The sequence below is a fragment of the Ascaphus truei genome, chromosome 4 (genome assembly GCF_040206685.1).
Source record: "Ascaphus truei isolate aAscTru1 chromosome 4, aAscTru1.hap1, whole genome shotgun sequence".
NCBI lineage: Eukaryota > Metazoa > Chordata > Amphibia > Anura > Ascaphidae > Ascaphus > Ascaphus truei.
In genome coordinates this window covers 129,682,030-129,704,070 of record NC_134486.1, presented here as the reverse complement: position 1 = coordinate 129,704,070, position 22,041 = coordinate 129,682,030, and the positions used below count along the sequence as shown (strand labels likewise).

The window sequence follows — 22,041 nt, the reverse complement described above, 5'->3', positions numbered from 1 at the left end:
CCCTGTAGAATACCCCAGTGTTTTTTTAATTATTTGTGTTATTTTGTTAGACATTCCATTATATTTAGTAATAAAAGGAATAAACTCAACTCCATCTGACTGATTTTGTCTCTTATTATCCATACAGATAAGGTCATCTCTATTTGTATTTTTAGCTGCCTCTAAAGCTCTCATAACCTTATTGTGGTTATATTCCCTATGAAAGAATTTATTTTTAAGTTCATTGGCCTGCATGTCAAATACTTCTGGTTGAGAGCAATTCCTTTTTGTTCTTAAAAACTGGCCCTTGGGAATATTGTTAATCCATCTATGGTTATGATGGCTAGATGCCAAGAGATAGGTGTTTGCATCGACCTTTTTATAAAATGTCTTGGTCTCAATGGACCCTTTCTCGATGAACAATGTCAAATCTAAAAAGTCTATAGTATATGGGCTGGTATTAAATGTGAATTTTAGATTCATATTATTATTGTTTAGATATTCTTGGAATTTCCCCAAATCATCTTTGCCTCCACCCCAGATACATAGCACATCGTCAATATAGCGTTTCCATAGTACAAGGTTCGCCCCAATCCGGCGGCCCATTTGGGGCGAACCTTGTAGTATGGAAACGCTATATTGACGATGTGCTATGTATCTGGGGTGGAGGCAAAGATGATTTGGGGAAATTCCAAGAATATCTAAACAATAATAATATGAATCTAAAATTCACATTTAACACCAGCCCATATACTATAGACTTTTTAGATTTGACATTGTTCATCGAGAAAGGGTCCATTGAGACCAAGACATTTTATAAAAAGGTTGATGCAAACACCTATCTCTTGGCATCTAGCCATCATAACCATAGATGGATTAACAATATTCCCAAGGGCCAGTTTTTAAGAACAAAAAGGAATTGCTCTCAACCAGAAGTATTTGACATGCAGGCCAATGAACTTAAAAATAAATTCTTTCATAGGGAATATAACCACAATAAGGTTATGAGAGCTTTAGAGGCAGCTAAAAATACAAATAGAGATGACCTTATCTGTATGGATAATAAGAGACAAAATCAGTCAGATGGAGTTGAGTTTATTCCTTTTATTACTAAATATAATGGAATGTCTAACAAAATAACACAAATAATTAAAAAACAATGGGGTATTCTACAGGGTGATACAGTATTAAAAACAATACTACCCAAGTATCCACAGATAGTTTTCAAAAAAGCTGATAATTTAAAACTAAAACTATCCCCTAGTTGTCCATTCAATTCTATAAAAGCACAAAATACCACATGGTTAAAAGAATTAGATGGATTCTTTACATGTGGCAAGTGCATCGGTTGCAGCTATAGTTCTAAATGCAATAACTTTAAATCTAATGTTACAGGGACTAAATTCCCCATTACTGTAAGTCATTTATTTCTTGCAAGACTCCTTTTGTGGTCTACCTGTTAGAGTGCCCGTGTGGACTACAATATGTAGGGCGAACAGGTAGACCATTGAAACGACGTCTTGCAGAACATGTCTACAATATTAAAAGGGGTCTGGAGACACATAGTGTCTCCAGCCACTTTAAAATTAAACATGGTCAAAACCCTGCAGGTTTAATACTGTATGCAAAGGGATTGAATGTCCTAAACAGAATTGGAGAGGGGGTGATAAAATTAACCTTATATCCAGACGCGAAAGCTACTGGATATATACCCTTAAAACCATGACCCCGAGAGGTCTCAACATAGAATTTGACCTGGCAGCATTCTTAAAGGATAGCTAGGTCTATATTCTATTGTAAAAGAAATTGCTAACCAGTCCTCCAATTCTACCAAATCCGCAGTTTTTCTCTTTTTCCCTTTTTCTCTCTGGGTCCTCTATATAGGTAAAAGTCAGGGGATTGCTTATTAGTTTCAATTTTGAACTAACCCCCACAATATTGCTAGCTCTTTTATATATTTTTTATATATTCTTATATATTTTTATTGATGTATTCTTATTGATGTATTAATTGTATTTTAGCAGAGTGTATAAGATATAGTCTGTGTCATTGTCCCGACATGAAATAGTTACAAATTGTACTGTAGCAGAGTGTATAAGATATAATCTGTGTCATTGTCCCGACATGAAATAGTTAAAGTCAGCTGTTTAATAGATTGTCTTTTATCACTCATGTGAGGGCGATTAGTAGGAGGCCCCAGTGTGGACAATCATCCAATGGGAATCCTACGAACACTATGCACATGTGTATAAATAACATCAAGTGCCCCCACTGCTCCATTACCCCTGAAGAAGTGACGTCAGCAGTCAAGAAACGCGCATAGGGTGGAGCCTTCAGTATGTGATACAGCGTGCATACATTTGGAGAGGAGAAGGGGTTGATCAGCGGTGACGTCATCAGAGGAAGGATGAGGCGCTCCGAGTCGCGGCCACGAAGCGGGGATTCACACCAACTCCAGCCTCCTCCTGCATCACCCCGGTATCCTCCCATGAGAGCGGACGGCACGTTGTATGCTGCATGTAGGGAATAACGGCATGTGAGTGCACTGTTGTTTACCCTGTTGTTTTTAGCAATAAATGTTTGGTATAACACTATTGGTGCCTTATCTTTCCTTCACTTACGGTTTGTGGTGTTGCGGACGTGGATTTGGAGTGAGGTTTTCATCGCTTGCCACAACGTTCAATTGGAGCCAGCCGTGAAGCAAGGAAAGATACCTTTTTAGGCCCATTTTATCTACTTTTAAGTAAGTAGCTGGCAACGGTGGGGGAGAGCAGAACTGACCATAGGGTACTGCGCAATGGTTGTTCTGTCTTTTTATTTCCAGATCAGGCCTTAATCCAAAGGAATCGAGTGCTGTGGACTGTGGACTTAATATCTCCATCATCAAGGCTATGGGACTTTATCCATTTTGCCAGGTTTAATATCTGACAGTGCGCCAAGGAATTACTGTTTTGTGTATTATCTGTTTTATTTGTTATCTGTATTTATTCTCCTTGGCAGACCAGTCCAACCATATTTAGCTGGTCATTTAAAAAAAGTCTTCCTCCGGTAATTGCACCGATTAATCAAAGGAAAAATCTCCTATTGCTTTCAATAGTATCACTTTTCTTTGATAATATAGTGCTGTTGTATTGTGCTTGCTCGAGTTTTGCAACTGGGAGACTTTAGTAAATAGGTCCCTTATGGGTTATTAAACAACACCCTCATTTATGTGGGACTTTTCTCCCAATGGGACTTAAAGCTCTTCCTAATTACAAATTAAACAGACATTTAAAACAGGATGAAAATATAGGATGTGTCAAAAAACAGAATGGATTATATTTATCGAAGTCATACTGTATATAAATATATATTTTTTTAAAAGACTGCACCAGAGTTATTAAGGAAAAACATTCCCATGTGGTGCACTGTTTTTGGACCAGTTATTTCCCTGGTTTTGCATTAGGGAGACTTTAAGAAAGACATACCTTTTCAGTCTAGATTTATCCAATCAGTCTAGAAAAAAGGCAACAAACAACATATTGATCATAATAGGCCAGTCACGCGTATCAGGGGGAAAAAGTATAATTGCCTTTTCTAGAATGATTCAACTTTCATAAAGTAACAATTTTAATAACTTTACTAATTTGAATCATATTTTTTCTTGATGCTAGCTTGATTCATTCTTAGCAGCTATTTATGTTTATTTGTCATCATAATTACAAACATAACAAAAAAAGAAGAAAACACAGGATCGCCAACAGGGAGGTTAGAAGGGCCTGGTGTCAGAAGCCCTGTGGTGGAGGAGTCCTGCCAGTCCCCTTCTGAACATCCAGGGACAGCCAAGGTAACAAAGGTGGCAGCCATGTGCCGTGTTCCCTTAACCAGGCATTAACATGCCCTGCGTCCCAACCAACTAGTGGCCCAGATGACACCCTCCCACACATAAAGCAGCCCGAACAGGCACCCAAAAGCAACCGAACCCCCACGCTCTCTCGAATTGACAAGCAGACCAACCTTACTCAAGTGGTCCGTCATTCAACAAGAAGAGACCCGTTCACACCGGTGTGACTATATTGCCTGCTATTGTAGTAATTCTAGTCCAATCAATCAGTGTGCCTACATTTACTACAGATGCAGCTGCCATTATTTGATTATTTCACGCTTTGTATACCTCGGAATACCCATGTCATGGCGCGTGATTTCTTCCAACCCTACCACGTGTTGACTCATTTTTATCAAGTGCAGAAAATAGCATTTTAGTGTTCTGTTTTTAAACACCTGCAACTTGACACAGTAGCACAGTAGTACAGTACAATTAATTCATTTCTGCCACGGATACGCGAAGAATTGCACCCAAAGAAATAAAAATCCATGAAATTCAAACAGTTCAACCACGGTAAACACAGGCATAAATTTCACGTGGAATACAGCAGAGCACACAAAAACAGCTCCGTGAAATGTTCGAATAATGGCCGCTGCATCTGTAGTTTTTTTTATATATATATATATATATATATATATATATATTTATATATATAATCAAAAAATTAATAAATAGATGATACCGTTCTGTGGCTAACGAAATGCTTTTATTTGTGCGAGCTTTCGAGATACACTGATCTCTTCTTCCGGCGATGTTACAATGAATGAAGCAAAAGGTATACTTAAAAACAGTGTCTCTTGGAATGTTATCTGTGCTGTTCCTTCTCCCGGTGTGGATGTGTTTTATGGCAAGAGGTGTCAAAAGGTTACTGAAAGCAAGTGAAGAAAGAGTGTGTACACTGGCGACACACTTTATTCGAGCTCGGCTAGTCCCACGAATTCGGGTATACCCGGGTGTATTGAGGTTTGTGACTGTTTTCTGCCCGAGTGCATTGGGTTATTTTCCAAGCAGGGATTGAAGCATTTTATTCCCACTGGCTGCAATACTGCACAGTATATATATATATACTGCATTACAATTCATGAATTTATGCCATCTGGTAGACACGCGAAGCATTGCAGCCTATTAAATCCTAATCATTATCATTTAACAGATCAGCCGCCCGTCAGCCAGGCATGAACCCAGGCTGGGAAGGCAAACGCAACGAGGCTTGTCAGAGGTGAGGAGCGGCGCATTCCAGGTATCTGCCAGGTACATACTGGGTATTTGCTCGAATAAAGTGTGTCGGTGCAGTATGTGTATCAGTGTGAATAAAAATGAATGGAGAGCCTACAGTATATACAGTGCTTTACACAAGGTGTGTGTGGAGTGGGAGTGGATATAAATGGTGTGGGTGGGTGTGGAAATGTGAGAGTTTGTAGCACAACTAAAAGTGTGTGTGGATACTTAGTGATCCCTATTGGTGTATAGGGATGGAAAAACAAGGAGTAATAGTATGTGTGAGAGACAGCTGTGTGTGCATACATATTGCACAGTATGTACAGACATGGCCTTTAGCGCTCATGGGACGAGAGTTCACTACTGTCAGTAATGACTCATAAAATTTCGATCTCTTTAGGCCACTGCTAAGTGTCCCGAACAGTTGCATAAATTTGTATTCATGCAACCGTCTCTCTTTCGGGGTTTTAAGATTACCTTTGAGTATGGCAACCCTCAGATCGTTCATCTTATGGCCAGAGTCAGAGAAATGTTCGCCAACAGGACTGTCTCTTGTACCGCGTGTGATGCTGTGGCGATGCCGTTTCACCAAAAAGGCTTCTTCCGGGAGGTTTATGTATATTCATTATATATTTTTTCTGTGGTCTGGATTTACTTACCATTCATATTAATCATTATCTATTGCATTGGATCGGCCGATCTTTGTCACACTACTTGGGGGGAAATTATTTTTTTCCCTGGTTCTGTTATGGTATATTTGCAATAATATATTGTTATCTTGTTTTGGTTCTTACCAGACCTATTGTACCTCTTTGGTGTTTCTACGCTGTGTCACATAGCGATTTGTCATACGATCTGTGTGGGTCTGTTTTATGTGTTTTTTATACTTTTTGCTAATAAAGTCCATTTTTTTCTATTTTTCATTATTCAGTGTTTGAGTGCACCTTTTTGACCCAACTTTTTCTTAGTTATATAATTCCCTTGGGTCGGTAGCACCACCAGAGGGTCACTTTTAACCCTGACCTTTGGTTAACTGATTACTTACAGTAGTCAAATAGGGGTGATTTGACTGTGGCATCTTTTGTGTATCTTATATATATATATATATACAGTTAGGTCCGGAAATAATTGGATACTGATCCAAGTTTTGTTATTTCGGCTGTGTACCAAAATACATTCGTTACAGTTAAATAATGAATATGGGCTTAAAGTTCAGTCTATCAGCTTTAATTTGAGGGTTTTCACATCCAAATTGGAGAAAGGGTTTAGGAATTACATCTCTTTAATATGTAGCCCCCTCTTTTTCAAGGGATCAAAAGTAATTAGACAATTTACTCAAAAGCTGTTTCATGGACAGGTGTGGTCTATTCCTTTGTTATTTCATCATCAATGAAGCAGGTAAAAGGTCTGGAGTTGATTCCAGGTGGCATTCGCATTTGGAAGCTGTTGTTGTGAACCCACAACATGCGGTCAAAGGAGCTCTCATTGAAAGTAAAACAGGACATCCTTAGGCTGCAAAAAAAAGATAGCAGGAACATTAAGGGCCTCATGCAGAGAGCATCGTTATTTCGAAATTCGCCATTTTTTGTACAATTTCGCGCAGAAACCGGCAGAAAATGGCGAGTTACGAAAAACGCGCCATTTTGTTTTTTCTATTGCTAAAACTCGCCTCGCGGCTGGCGAGAACCTCCATCTCGCCATTTTTAAAACTCTCCGAATGCAGAGATGTGCGAACGGCATGTAGCGGCTGTTCGCGCCAAGAAAATGGCGCGATTCTCGCATTTTTGCCGCGCCAGGAAAAGATGGCAAGATGGCGCTCGCCGCCTATAGTAAAGGGGGAAAAAAGGCGCGAATTTGTTTTTACACGTTTCTGAAGCGCGCATCTCGCCAATTTAAACTCGCCACACGCATCCATGTTAAACATAGCAGAATTCGCACTTTTCTGCATATGGAGAATAAAACTCTCCAAAAAAGCTACTTTTTATGAAATTCGCCAATTTTAAAATTCTATGCTCTCTGCATGAGGCCCTAAGAGTGGCCAAATCAACAGTTTGGTACATTCTGAGAAAAAAAGAACGCACTGGTGAGCTCTGAAACACAAAAAGGCCTGGACGTCCACGGCAGACAACAGTGGTGGATGATTGTAGGATCCTTTCCATGGTAAAGAAAAATCCCATTCACAGCAACCAGCCAAGTGAAGAACACTCTCCAGGAGGTTGGCATATCATTATCCAAGTCTACCATAAAGAGAAGACTTCACGAGAACAAATACAGAGGGTTCACCCCAAGGTGCAAACCATTCATAAGCCACAAGAATAGAAAGGCCAGATTAGACTTTGCCAAACAATATCTAAAAAAAACAGCCCAGTTCTGGAACAGCATTCTTTGGACAGATTAAACTAAGATCAACCTGTACCAGAATGATCGGAAGAAAAAAGTATGGAGAAAGCTTGGAATGGCTCATGATCCGAAGCATACCACATCATCTGTAAAATACGATGGAGGCAGAGTGATGCATCGGCATGCATGGCTTACAATGGCACGGGGTCACTAGTGTTTATTGATGATGTGACAGAAGCAACCAGATGAATTCTGAAGTGTATAGGGATATATTGTATATGCTAAGTTGATTGTACGGCGCTTCACTTTACAGATGGACAATGACGCAAAACATACTGCGAAAGCAACCCAGGAGTTTTTTAAGGCAAAGAAGTGGAATATTCTGCAATGGCCGAGTCAATCACCTGATCTCAACCCGATCGAGCATGCATTTCACTTGCTGAAGACAAAACTTAAGGCAGAAAGACCCACGAACAAACAACAACTGAAGACAGCTGCAGTAAAGGCCTGGCAAAGCATCACAAAGGAGGAAACCAGCATTTGGTGATGTCCATGTGTTCCAGACTTCAAGCAGTCATTGGCTGCAAAGGATTCTCGACAAAGTATTAAAAATGAACATTTTATTTATGATTATATTAATTTGTCCAATTACATTTGAGCCCCTGAAATAACGGTACTGTGTATGAAAATGGTTGCAATTCCTAAACGTTTCATACAATATTTTTGTTCAACCCCTTGAATTAAAGCTGAAAGTCTGCACTTCTGTTGCATCTCGGTTGTTTCATTTCAAATCCATTGTGGTGGCGTACAGAGCCAACATTATGAAAATTGGGTCAGTGTCCAATTATTTCCGGACCTAACTGTATACAGTATATAAATATAAATATATATACATATATATATATATATATATATATATATATATTTTTTTTTTTTTTTAAGTGTGTCAATCTAAGTGTTACCTATTAAACATGCACCTGGCATGTTTTTTTTACTTTTACCCTAGGACAAATAATATTTAAAAAAAATATTCATACAATTTTTATTTAGGTATTTATAATTAACAGTTCATTATTATAACAACCCTTCATGAGGCTCCTTCATTAGTACAGAAATTAGTAAACATTATTATTCATGTTTACCTTACTTGAGGCTGTTTACCAGTGTTTCCAAGGGTTTATCAATTGCAAAAAAAAACGATTCTGAATTGAGCATGACTTACAAAAGCAAAAACAGCCTCAGATTAAGGGCTGATTCATTATTGACGTCAATGTTTTTTTTTGGCAAAAACTGCCCTGAAAGGCCGCTTTCGACCATATGAAATTAGTCCCTTTCGACGTTTAGAAAATGCTTTTAATAAAAGCCAATATCTAGAGCGCTTTTTTTTACCACTCTAAAGGACCTATTCATTAAAGTTCGAGAAGTGCCTTTACGCTGTTGAGTAGGGAGGAGGGAGTCCTGGTGGTAAACACCAGAAGTCATAATAGACGATCGGGTTAGACTCTGCCCCAGTGGTGTGCCCTGCCCCCCACTCCTTCTCTCCTCTTCTGCCGCCCCCTCTGCTGCCACCGCATCCTGCTCCCTTTTCCCCGACCACCCTCTAAAATGCTGCAGCATCTGTCCTGCCCACCGTCCCCTAGTTCTATGAAAGAGAGAGAGAGAGAGAGAGAGAGAGAGAGAGAGAGAGAGAGAGAGAGAGAGAGAGAGAGAGAGAAGAGAGAGAGAGAGAGAGAGAGAGAGAGAGAGAGAGAAAGAGAGAGAGAGAGAGAGAGAGAGAGAGAGAGAGAGAGAGAGAGAGAGAGAGAGAGAGCTAGCTCATTTGGGAAAATGCTAAATCTGTTATGTTATTAAATACTCTGTAATATTAAAACACCAACTTTTTGCAACTTGATACATCCCTTTTTTGTAACTTTATTTTCCACTTCAATATTTACTCTATCACATTTGCTGACAAGAAAGGACAAATACAAAATTAATACTGAAACATAAACAACTTATGTAAGAAGTACAAATGTTCTTAGAAAACAGATGCTGTAGTTTTAGAAAACACATACGTTTTGTAAATATTTTTTCTCATTGTAAATGCAATGTGTCCAAAACATTAAGAATTTGGAACACATGATTAAATGTACCTTAAAGGCAATATTGTATGTCTGCAAGATATCTACAAGAAATGAACAATTATTCTGGGAGATCCAGATTGTATACTTATTTATTTATAAAAATGTTTTACCAGGAAGTAATACGTTGAGAGTTACCTCTCGTTTTCAAGTATGTCCTGGGCATAGAGCATAGAGTATACATTTCAAGTACACACATCTATAAAATAATTAATACTGCTTGAACATAGTCAGTTACAAATAAGGATGGTTCTCCTATTCACTGCCAAATGAGATGTACGGTAGTTTGGCAGCAATAAGTGACATTGCAGCAGGAACTAGGTGCAGAATATTGATGCATTCAGTTTCCAACACGTAGCTTCAAGCAGCCTTTGTTCTTTCCATCTGAAAATGTTGGGAAATAAATGGGAATTATATATTTTTTAATCATGCATGGATAAGATTTTATACAAAAAATATGAAATTAAAATATGTGGCCCATTATTTAGTTGTCTGCTCCTCCTTCTCTTACAGTGTCCCACAAAACTGGAACAATCTACCAGAGACTCTCACAGCCATCACCAGTCTAAGTTCTTTCAAAACTAAAGCTGTCTCACATTTTAATCTTGTCTGTAACTGTTACATACACCTACAATATATATGATCTCTAACTGTGCATGCAATGTCTTGTATATAATGTATACCATGTTCACTTATGTAACTATGTATTTGTAACCATGTACTATTTGTCATCTTAACAGGACATACTTGAAAACGAGAGCTAACTCTCAATGTATTACTTCCTGGTAACATATTTTATAAATAAATAAATCCAGTATGACTGACCAGTTTCAATATCAAAACAAATTTCAGCACGTTAAGAATCCTGGACAGATGGTCAAGAGTTTGTTACATGGATTTAGACATATTTTGACCCACCTAGGGACAAATACCCCCTTCACCCACCATTGCTACTCACAAGCACCCGGGACCACTATACCCACCCTGTACCCATTGATTGGCACAGTGGTACATCATACCTATATAATATGGGCATGATAAGCCCCTATAGCAGTCAATGGTCACCCAAATAAAAAAGCATGAAGGCCAAAAACACACATTAATAAAACATATACACAAGCACCTAAACATCCCAATTCAATAAATAAAAGCACTAGCCAAACAAACAATTAATAAACAAAAAGCACTAGCCAACCAATGAAATAAATAAACGCACTAGCCAACCAATGAAATAAACAAAAGCACAACCCAACCAATCAATAAATTAATTTTAAACACTAGCCAACAAATCAATTAATTAATAAAACCACTGTCAACAAAACAATTAAAACCAGTAGCCAACAAATAAATCATTAAATAAAAATGCTAAACCATTTTGAAAATTAAATAAAAACAAGCCATCCAAATTATAAACAATATATGCCAAACAATAAACAGGAAACTAAAATAATACAATCAATAGAAAAAAAGCATTTGCCAAAAAATGCATTGGCTATCACTGTATTGATCTGTACCCTAAAAGGGCACAGATTAATACATTATCAGTCAATGAGCAATGAAAAACATGAAAGTACATTCAATATTTTTCTTACCTTTAGAAGCGTTGGCCCTCTGAATCCCAGCGATTCTGCAATCTCTTGTACCGCGACATCAAAGTCAATCCAACGCCATCCACCTTGAAGATCCGGAACAGGTAACAAAATTCTTCTTTCTTTTGTCTTCAATCACCGTCTTTTTATTTCTTTCTTTTCTGTAATCGTCTATCTTTAGCTGTCAATCCATAGCCCAATGGTAATCCACAACACGATGTTGTCTCATCGGCTTTTTGAGGTAAAATGAGCCATCAAGGCCTTATAAATGGCCTGTGATGTCACATTTTCTGGTCAGATGGTACAGCTACAATCTGATTGGACGCTGTATCATGTGTCCGCCTCCTTTTTTTTTGGTGAAGGATGTGACGCCATCTCCAAGGGAGGTACGTCACATCCTTCAAACCACATGGTTATATCACATGGTATTAGAGCCAATGGGATTGAAGACAATCCCATTGGTTGCTGTACCATGTGATAGATTACATTAGTTCAAAAGGATGTGATGTAACTTTAAAGGATGACGTCACATATATTTGAACTAATGTAACCTATCACATGGTACAGCAACCAAAGGGATTCAAGTAGTGTAGGTGTGCTAATAAACATACTTTTTGCTTTTTAATTTCTTAAATGTATTGGCATTTGATACAGATGTTCTATGCCATCTTTGACTTGAGTCTTGTTTTGTAGAGCTTAGAAAGGGAAAATAAGTAATGAACAATACACAGAGGCTGATAAAGCATATCCCATTCTAATGTGTGCATTGATTACCTGAACCCAACGTCCTTTTACAGGCATTCTTAACACAAATGAATGTCAACAAATTGGTTGCTAAGTAGTACTTTTTGTAGGAAATTATTTGATTGGATCCTACTCTGTCAGAGGGTATCATTTAACCCCAGTGGTTCAACCAATGCATTCAGGTTGTTACATTATTAACTCAGTGTATGTATACTTCTTACTGTTGAAGCAACACCTTTATATCTTAGGTTAACTGTATACCAGCACCTTAATTCGAAACATTGATCTAATTCTACTCAACTGTTTTGTTCATTATCAATCCAGAGTGCATATAGCACTCTACATAGGATTGTTATGTGTGTGTCCTTTAAAGGATTTTAACCCCCATCCTTTTAATTATGATGAACAATAAAATGTATTTTTAATTCTTATCACTAAACATTCAGCTTTGGGAATTGAGTGCCATATTGGGTTTCTAGCTCTCCTTTGTTTTCTAAATGTCAGAAAGGTTCAGCAACAAAAGACGAACCAGGAATATGAAGAAAGCTGCTTGTGTGATTCAGTCTGGATACACATCCTGCGTCATAACCATGCAAGCTGTGTGTTCCTATAGGCAAATGCTCAATGCTGTCTCAGTGCTACAGTCTGCTTTCCACAAAGAAGAACCAATTACAACTGAGAAGTGTAAAACAGATCCAGTCATTTTACCGTACTCACATGGTCCGAAATAGATTTGTTGCTATGAAAGCCGTCGCTATAAAGACTATGAGTAGAATGAGACAAATGTATCCAATATCGCATGATGAGAAAGGCATCACTGGTTATTCAATAGTGCTTCCATCTGAATAAATGAATGCATTGAGAAAGAGAGATGCTACGGGGTAGTCAGAACTGATAAGAGTTCCACCAAGGTTGAGCAGCTGGAGATCAATGATGCTGAACCAGACACAGATGGTCACTCTAGTGACAGGGAGGAAGAAACAGCATGATGCCTGCGAGAATTTGTTGTCATATTAGTGAAGCCATCTGCAGGGTTAAAGAGGCTAATCCTCTCATGTATTCCTTTGCAGAGCTTGATGTACCCATTTCTAATTCTGACTCCCATTTCATAGACAAGTTTTCCACTCACAGGTCCTCTTGCATCTGTGTTGATGCATCCTGACACTCAACTGCCCCAAGGAAGTAGCCTCCTACCGACGACCAATTCAATGGCAGATAACTATCGCGTCTTTGCCTGTCACTGATACATGGCTATTTGTAACTGGATTCGACCTTGACAAGAGGTTAGTATCTTAGCCTTCCATTGGACTCCCTCAGTGACTGCATATGCTGTCTTTTGGCCAGGCTCCATCTGGGGCAGTGCCTCTTCATGAACTTCTGCATGCTGATTTAGTATCTAACTTATGTATCCAATATGTCTCTTTAGAAGACAATGTTTTAACTCTGTCCCCTCCTCTTCTATTTACAGGAATCAACTGAATCCCCTTAAAAGTGAGACTTGACGGATCTTTATTATGGTGTATCAGGAAGTGTCTAGATACACTATGTTTTTTAAAACATAGTGTATCTAGACACTTCCTGATACACCATAATAAAGATCCGTCAAGTCTCACTTTTAAGGTGATTCAGTTGATTCCTGTAACAGGGAACAGAGTTAAAACATTGTCTTCTAAAGAGACATATTGGATACATAAGTTAGATACTATGTCCCCTAAGGGGTTAAATGAGGATGTGGATATTTGGGCACTTTATTGAATCTTTAGCTCACCACCTCTCTGTACCTAGGGGATGTATCATTTATCTCTGTATCTCTGTTTTCCTTTCTTTATCCTACGCTTTTTTCTAGTTACATATTTTTATGCAAGTAATGATGGTGTCTATTTTAAGTCGACTAATATTGTGTTTCTTTTATTCCAGCATGTTTTTAATTATTTATGCTAGGTTTTGTCTATATGTAAGTTTATATTAAATAGGTATTGTTTTGTTTTTTTTGTTAATAAAGTTGTTGTTTTAAAAGTAAACTACACATCTTCCCTATCACGCAGACCATTACCTATTATAGATGATTGGTCTATCCCTAATTGGTTGACCAATAAGGTATCTATGTGAGGTATTTAAGACCTCTGGGTAATGGCCTAATTATTCCCTGAAGAAGTAGTTAATTCTACGAAACTAGTTGGATGTAACATTCTATTGCCTTATATCTGCTTACATTGGCCTTTGTCTATGTATTGGCCTGTCCTGTTTTTATTTCATCCTGTGTGCTGTTTTGGACACTTGTGAGAGACTTTGTAAGATTGTTCAAACTTCCCTATTGAATCCACCACTGCTGCATCGTGGCACGCTGAGGGCACCCCAGCAAGCTGCGTTTTAACCTCTGTGCAGAGGATACACCTGCCGAGGTACAGGAGCAGCTTCATATCGGCCAGGAAGCAGGAGCGATTTCACCGAGCCCCAGTACCAGCTGCTGAACCTGGGTGCATGAAGGGAAATCCCCTTGGGAGTGAAAAGACTGACGTCCTGCCCCAGAATCAACTGAGCTGCAGCAGCAGAGGGAAGCAAGCACCTGAATCTACAGCTAACAGCTGCCGAGTGGTAAACAGTGTGATACACACTACATGCCTTTTACCAACTTTTTTCATGTACGCAGATATATTACCCCCTTTTTAATTCTATAATATATTGTTGAATTTGCTTCACTATTTGGCGTTGTGCGCTGTTTTCTTTTGTTTCCATTCTCTTAGTGTGTGTGGGGTGCTGAGCCACCCCTGCGTTTACAGCTGCAGACGCCATTATCCCCAACACGGTTATGTGGCACTTATTATTTAATGTTTAATTATCTCACTGTGGGAGTTGTGGTTTAATTTTTTATAAATTTTTTATCACTAAATTGATGGTATAGTCACTGCACTGTATATATTTATACATTTAAACTTTATAGGTAGTTAGGTAGTAGCGCACAGTTTTGTTTTTTGTGTTTACCAAGGGTTTATGATGACTTGAATGGCAGTTAACACCTGAATTAGGTACGATACCTGCAATGTACCTTGGTGAATTAGTTCAAAGTTGCTTGTAAGAAAATATAAAAAATGATGATGCGGAGGAGGAGGAAAACTGATCTTTCAGAAATGCAGCATTTGGCAGAACATTTACTCTTGCTATTAGTGTCTGAAATCATTAAATTTCTCTAATGTGGCATGAAGATAAACTATATGTTTCTTTTAAGGAATATTTTTGCGGTTGATGAGCCATACAAATCAGTTGAAAGTAAAAATGTATCTAAGAAACTAAAGACTAGAATTTAACTGACTGAAATGAATATCATTACTTGATGTAAATAGGATAATTATTTTAATATAAATGCACACTGAATTCCTAAAATCACAGGAATTTAGAAACATTGAATCAAATGTTTCAGAAAATGTAGTTATCTATATGAGCTGTAATTTTCAAGTGTAAGTACTGAGTGTAAAATGTCAACGTCATTGCTCTTAAGAGACAAATCAGCAATGTTCTGCATCTTTACATGCTTTTCAAATGCCACATGAATATATAGCTGAAAATGGGCACTGTTATAAATGTAGAAGAGATAGTAAATGTCACAGCGAGGTGGCTGCCATTGGTTAATGCATAAAGAGGCTTCTTGCGTATTTCACATGAAACTTATTCACAACAGCCAATCTATAAATTCAAACACAATGATTAGACTTCACAAATTTTTATTTTTTTAGCTGGACGTTTAAATAGTCTCTAAAGAAAGCAGCCTTTATTATTTTTAGAACTAGAGTATCGGGTCTAAATTTGAAACTATTTTAAACATCTGTGACAAATTAGAGAAGTAGGGACTAGAGATGAGCTAATGTTTTTTGCGAATTTGGATCCGCCTCGAATCGGATAGTTCCTTGGATCACTCTCAAAAAGTGAAATCTGCAATTGCAGATTTTTTATTTTCCACAGGCAATGTGTGACAGAGTGAAGTCAACTCCTATCAGTTACGCCTGGGAGACATATGTCTGAGTGCTTCATCCAGCACTCATAGGGGTTAACTTAGGTAGTCAGGAAGTAAGCTGGCACCTGAGAGCCAGAAAGGTAGAAAAGGATCTTGTTACCAGCAGTAGCTGTCTCTCTCAGACAAGAGCACATGGATAGATGTGCTGCTAGCCAGAAGGATACAACAGACTACAGCTAAACCCCGTTATAACGCGCCTCGTTATACCGCGATTCGGTTATAACGCGGTTTTCCCGTGGCTCCCGTTTTAAAAAAAAAAAAAAAAAAAAAAAAAAATTAAAAAAAAAAAAAAAATTTACATTTTTTTTTTGCACACTGCACACACTGCACACACTCACTGCACACACACTGCTCATTGCTCACACTGCCACACTGCACACACACTGCACACACACTGCTTATTGCTCACACTGACACACTTCACACACACTGCACACTGCACACACACTGCACACTGCACACACACTGCTCATTGCTCACACTGCACACACTGACACACTGCACACACACTGCACACACACTGCACACACACTGCACACTGCACACACTGCACACTGCACACACTGCACACACTGACACACTGCACACACACTGCACACTGCACACACACTGCTCATTGCTCACACTGCACACACTGACACACTGCACACACACTGCACACACACTGCACACTGCACACACACTGCTCATTGCTCACACTGCACACACACTGCACACTGCACACACACTGCTCATTGCTCACACTGCACACACTGACACTGCACACACACTGCACACACACTGCACACTGCACACACACTGCTCATTGGACACACTGCACACACACTGCACACTGCACACACACTGCTCATTGCTCACACTGACACACTGCACACACACTGCTCATTGCTCACACTGCATACACTGACACACTGCACACACACTGTACACTGCACACACACTCCTCATTGCTCACACTGCACACACTGACACACTGCACACACACTGCACACTGCACACACACTGCTCATTGCTCACACTGCACACACTGACACACTGCACACACACTGCACACTGCACACACACTGCTCATTGCTCACACTGCACACACTGACACACACACTGCACACTGCACACACACTGCTCATTGCTCACACTGCACACACACTGCACACTGCACACACACTGCTCATTGCTCACACTGCACACACTGACACTGCACACACACTGCACACTGCACACACACTGCTCATTGGACACACTGCACACACACTGCACACTGCACACACACTGCTCATTGCTCACACTGCACACACTGACACACTGCACACACACTGCTCATTGCTCACACTGCACACACTGACACACTGCACACACACTGTACACTGCACACACACTCCTCATTGCTCACACTGCACACACTGACACACTGCACAAACACTGCACACACACTGCACACTGCACACAATTATTATATAGAAATAAACAGACAACTGCACTTTAACAGATGTATTTTGCCTGTACAACGTCTTGTGACTTTTGTTTCACAAAGTTAAGGGGGTGGGAATTCATTGTGCTGTGGGGGTTGGGGGGGTGGCGGGGCCCTGCGCTGCGGCTACGGCGGGCCCTGTACTGCGGCGGGGGGGGGGTAGCGGTTTGTGTGTGTGAGTGCGAGTGCCTATCTGTGTGTGTGAGTGCGTGAGTGCCTGCATGTGTGTGCGCGCGTGTGTGTGTATGAGTGCATGAGTGCCTGTGTGTGTGTGTGTGTGTGTGTGTGTATGTGTGTATGTATGAGTGCTCCAGCCCGAGTCCGTGGAGGGAGGGGGGGGGGAGAGTAGCGGGTCCCTCCTGCAGCCAGTGGAGGGAGTGGGGGGAGAGTAGCAGCTCCCTCCTGCAGTCCGGGGAGGGGGGGGAGAGTAGCAGCTCCCTCCTGCAGTCCGGGGAGGGGGGGGGAGAGTAGCAGCTCCCTCCTGCAGTCCGGGGAGGGGGGGGGGACAGTAGCAGCTCCCTCCTGCAGTCCGGGGAGGGGGGGGAGAGTAGCGGGTCCCTCCTGCAGCCCGTGTAGGGAGGGGGGGGAGAGTAGCAGCTCCCTCCTGCAGTCCGTGGAGGGAGGGGGGGGAGAGTAGCGGGTCCCTCCGCTCAAGCCACGCCCCCCCTCCCTGTCAAACCTCCCACCTCCCGCTCCGGCTCTTACACTCACACACACACTCACACACACTCACACACACACACTCACACTCACACACACACACACACACTCACACACACTCACACACACTCACACACACTCACACACACTCACACACACTCACACACACAGACACTCACACACACTTACGCACACTCACGCACACTCACGCACACTCACGCACACTCACACACACTCACACACACTTATACACACTTACACACACTTACACACACTTACACACACTTACACACTCACAGACACTCACAGACACTCACACACACACACTTACGCACACTCACACACACTCACACACACTCACACACACTCACACACACTCACACACACTCACACACACTCACACACACTCACACACACCCACGCACACTTACGCACACTTACGCAAACTTATGCACACTCACAGTCACTCACACACACTTAGACACTCACAGACACTCACACACACTTACACACACTTACACACACACTCAGACACTTACACACACTCACAGACACTTACACACACTCACACCCACATACACACACCCATATACACACACACACTTTCTCTCCCATATATACATACACACACACACTCTCTCACTCTACACAGATGGGGGGTGGGGTCGGAGCAGAGGAAAGGCCGCGACCAGCACCACCACCCGCTCCCCCCCCTCCTCCCGCGCAGGCAGCGGGAGCACCGGGGACAGAGGTGGGGAGAAGAAACCCCCCGCTACCACCTCCATGCAGGCAGCGGGATCTGAGGTAAGCGGCGACCTGAGGGACATCCCCGCTCCCATCTCCTGCCCCGCGGGCTGTCACGCGGTGACAGGGGGAAGCGGGGACAGGAGGGACATCCCCGCTCCCATCTCCTGCCCCGCGGCCTGTCCCGCGGTGACAGGGGGAAGCGGGGACAGGAGGGACATCCCCGCTCCCATCTCCTGCCCCGCGGGCTGTCCCGCGGTGACAGGGGGAAGCGGGGAGCGGAGGGACATGCCCGCTCCCATCTCCTGTCCCGCGGGATGAATATGCGCTAAAGCGCGGCGGCCATTTTTTTTTCCGCGACCCCGTTAGTAACGCGGTGGTCTCGGGGTGGACCCCGAGACCCGCGTTATAACGGGGTTTAGCTGTACTTACTGCAGCCAAAGTAAGATTTGTTTCATTTGTTTTCATGACTGCTTAAAAGACTCTGAAGGTTTGGTTATGGTTTAGCCAGCCAGCCTGCTAGATAGGTCTGCTGTGTTAGTCAGTTTTTCTCCCATCATGGAGCAGAATTTAATTTGTTAAAGGGACAGTGTACCCGCATGTTATGTTAGTGTGGAGAAATAAAGCCATTGAACATTTTTCATTATCCTGAAACTACACGTGTGGACTGTTCCCTGACCTCGGCTACAGGCCGTCCTGCCACAAGTGGTGTCAGAAGTGGTATTGTCGGATGGCCCCTGTATCTGAAGGGCCACACAAAAAAAAATGGAGAAATTTTTTTCTCGGTTCCTTGAGCAACAGCTCCAGCTAGCAGAGAAACAAGCTGAGCGACAGGCCCAGCAAGATGAGCGACAGGCCCAGCAAGCTGAGCGACAAGCCCAGCGAGATGAGCAACAGGCCCGGCGAGAGAAAAAGCTACTCCAACTGCTGGTCGAAGGCCCAACCCCAGGCAGACCAGGGATTCCAAATAAGCCACCGGTGATGCTGCCTAAGATGAAGCCAAACGAAGACCCAGAGGCATTTCTCCTCACTTTTGAAAGGGTAGCCACGGCCCACGGCTGGACAGTTGATCGCTGGGTAACGACTCTGGCTCCACTCCTCATAGGGGAAGCTCAGGCAGCCTACCAGGCTCTTCCAGCGGACGAGGCCATGGACTATCAGCAACTAAAGGCTGCTATTCTGGATCGCCTAGGCCTCACTCTAGAGACCTACTGACAGCGGTTCCGGACAGTCAAATATACAAACAGAGACAGACCCCGGGTCGTAGCCCACCGTTTAGTAGACTTATGTACCAGGTGGATACAACCGGAAAAACATGACAAGGCAGAAATCCTTGAACAGTTTGTGCTCGAGCAGTTCATACAGATACTGCCCCAGTCCTCCCGCTCCTGGGTAAAAAGACACGCTGCATTTTCCCTGGATTCAGCGGTCCGCTTGGTGGAAAACTTCCTGGGCGACGACACCCAACAGGATAGCTGGGAACGGCTGGTACAAACACCAGTTGCTTCCGGTGATGCTAGAGGCAGAAGAGCAGACAATCGAGGGGTCTACAACCCGACAGCTCGGGAGATCCAGTCAACCCGATCGGAATACCCTTTCCCATCTCGGAGGGTTCCTGGTACAAACTCCCGGAGAGACGCCTATTCTGGGTCCGAGGCCACTGGATCACTCAAGGGAGGCCGCCACCCACAGTATTCCCCGAGAACCTGGACTCCTGTCACCCACCCGGTGGAGAGGATAACCCCTCCAACTAGAAGGGAGGACCCCATCCAACAGCGGAGGTGTCCAAACACCGAGCCCCGCCGAGAGCTTCCGCGGACGACCGAGTTTGCGGACTCAGGAGATGAGGAGATGGACTGTTCATATGGCAGAACCATTGCCACATTTTGTCTCCAAGGGGACCACAATCCGTGGTTAGTCCTAGCATCTCTGGAGGGGACAAAAGTAAACGCCATGCTGGACTCGGGCTCTGGAAAAACCCTGATCCTAGAGGGCCTAATTCCAAGCAATAGACTATCTTATGACTCTCCTTGGAATATCGAGTGTATCCATGGGGATACAAAGAGATACCCGACGGCGAACGTTACACTGCGTATCCAGGATCAAGAGGCTAGCCTACTAGTGGGAGTTGCTCCCTAGCTACCTGCTCCTGTTCTACTTGGCCGAGACTGGCCCTACCTCGAAACATTGTTGACCCCTACTCCTACAGAGCCTTCTTCTCTGGTACCGGAGAAGCCCGGAGACTTGTTCCCTTTTTCCCCAGAGATTTTCCCCCGTAGATATCATGTCCCAAAGACACGTAAACAGAGACGTGCGGAAAAAGAGGACTGGTTAAGAAAGGCTGGGACTTTTGGTAACATTAGTCAGCCCAAAGGACTGCCGGTCATGGCTGGGGATGACCAGGGTGGGGAACAGATAGATACGGGAGTGTTGCCAGCCCTGGATCTTCCTGACTTCCGGCAGAGGCAGAGGGAGGACCCAGCTCTGGCTAGACAATATGAGAAGGTGGTACAGGTCAACAACAAGATAATAGATGAACAAGGTGTAAAAGTGTATCCACATTTTGAACTGTTGAATGACATACTATATCGTGTGAATAAGGTTACACAAACAGGGAAGGTCATTCGACAGATGCTAGTCCCTAAAGGGTTGATTAAAACAGTGTTCACCCTAGCCCATACTCTCCCATGGGGTGGTCATTTGGGCAGAGATAAGAACACGGACCGCATCTCGTCCCGGTTTTACTGGCCAGGCATACATGGTGACATCATGAAACTATGTGAGACATGTCCTGAATGCCAGTTAACTAGCCAAAAAGGACAGAAGCCGGCTCCCTTGGTTCCTCTGCCCTTGGTAGCCATCCCATTCGAGAGAATTGGGGTAGATCTGGTCGGACCTTTAGAACCCTCTGCGAAGGGACATAAATTTATACTCGTTGTTGTTGATTATGCCACCAGATATCCTGAGGCCTTCCCTCTGAGATCAGCCACTGCTAAACAGGTTGCTCACAGGCTGTTAGAACTGTTTTCTAGGGTAGGACTTCCCCAAGTAATGTTAACTGACCAGGGAAAAAATTTCATGGCAAAGTTAATGCAGGATGTCCTGAAGTTATTGGAGGTAAAATCCGTCCGGACCTCGGTCTACCATCCTCAGACTGATGGATTGGTAGAGAGGTTTAACCGTACTTTAAAATCTATGCTTAGGAAGTTTGTGGACACTGAAAAGCGAGCTTGGGATGAACTTCTCCCTTTCCTGTTGTTTGCGGTACGAGAAGTTCCCCAATCATCCACAGGCTTCTCCCCGTT

The 22,041-nt window shown here is 42.3% G+C and overlaps 1 long non-coding RNA gene across 1 annotated transcript in view; it reads left to right on the top strand.

The window, feature by feature from the left end:
• Positions 1-13,997, top strand: part of LOC142491996 (uncharacterized) — a 60,392-nt gene extending 46,395 nt beyond the window's left edge. The window contains exons 2-4 of the long non-coding RNA XR_012800645.1: positions 11,121-11,215; positions 12,987-13,138; positions 13,773-13,997. This is a non-coding gene — a long non-coding RNA (uncharacterized LOC142491996). The remainder of the gene's footprint in view (positions 1-11,120; positions 11,216-12,986; positions 13,139-13,772) is intronic.
• Positions 13,998-22,041: the final 8,044 nt, after the last annotated feature.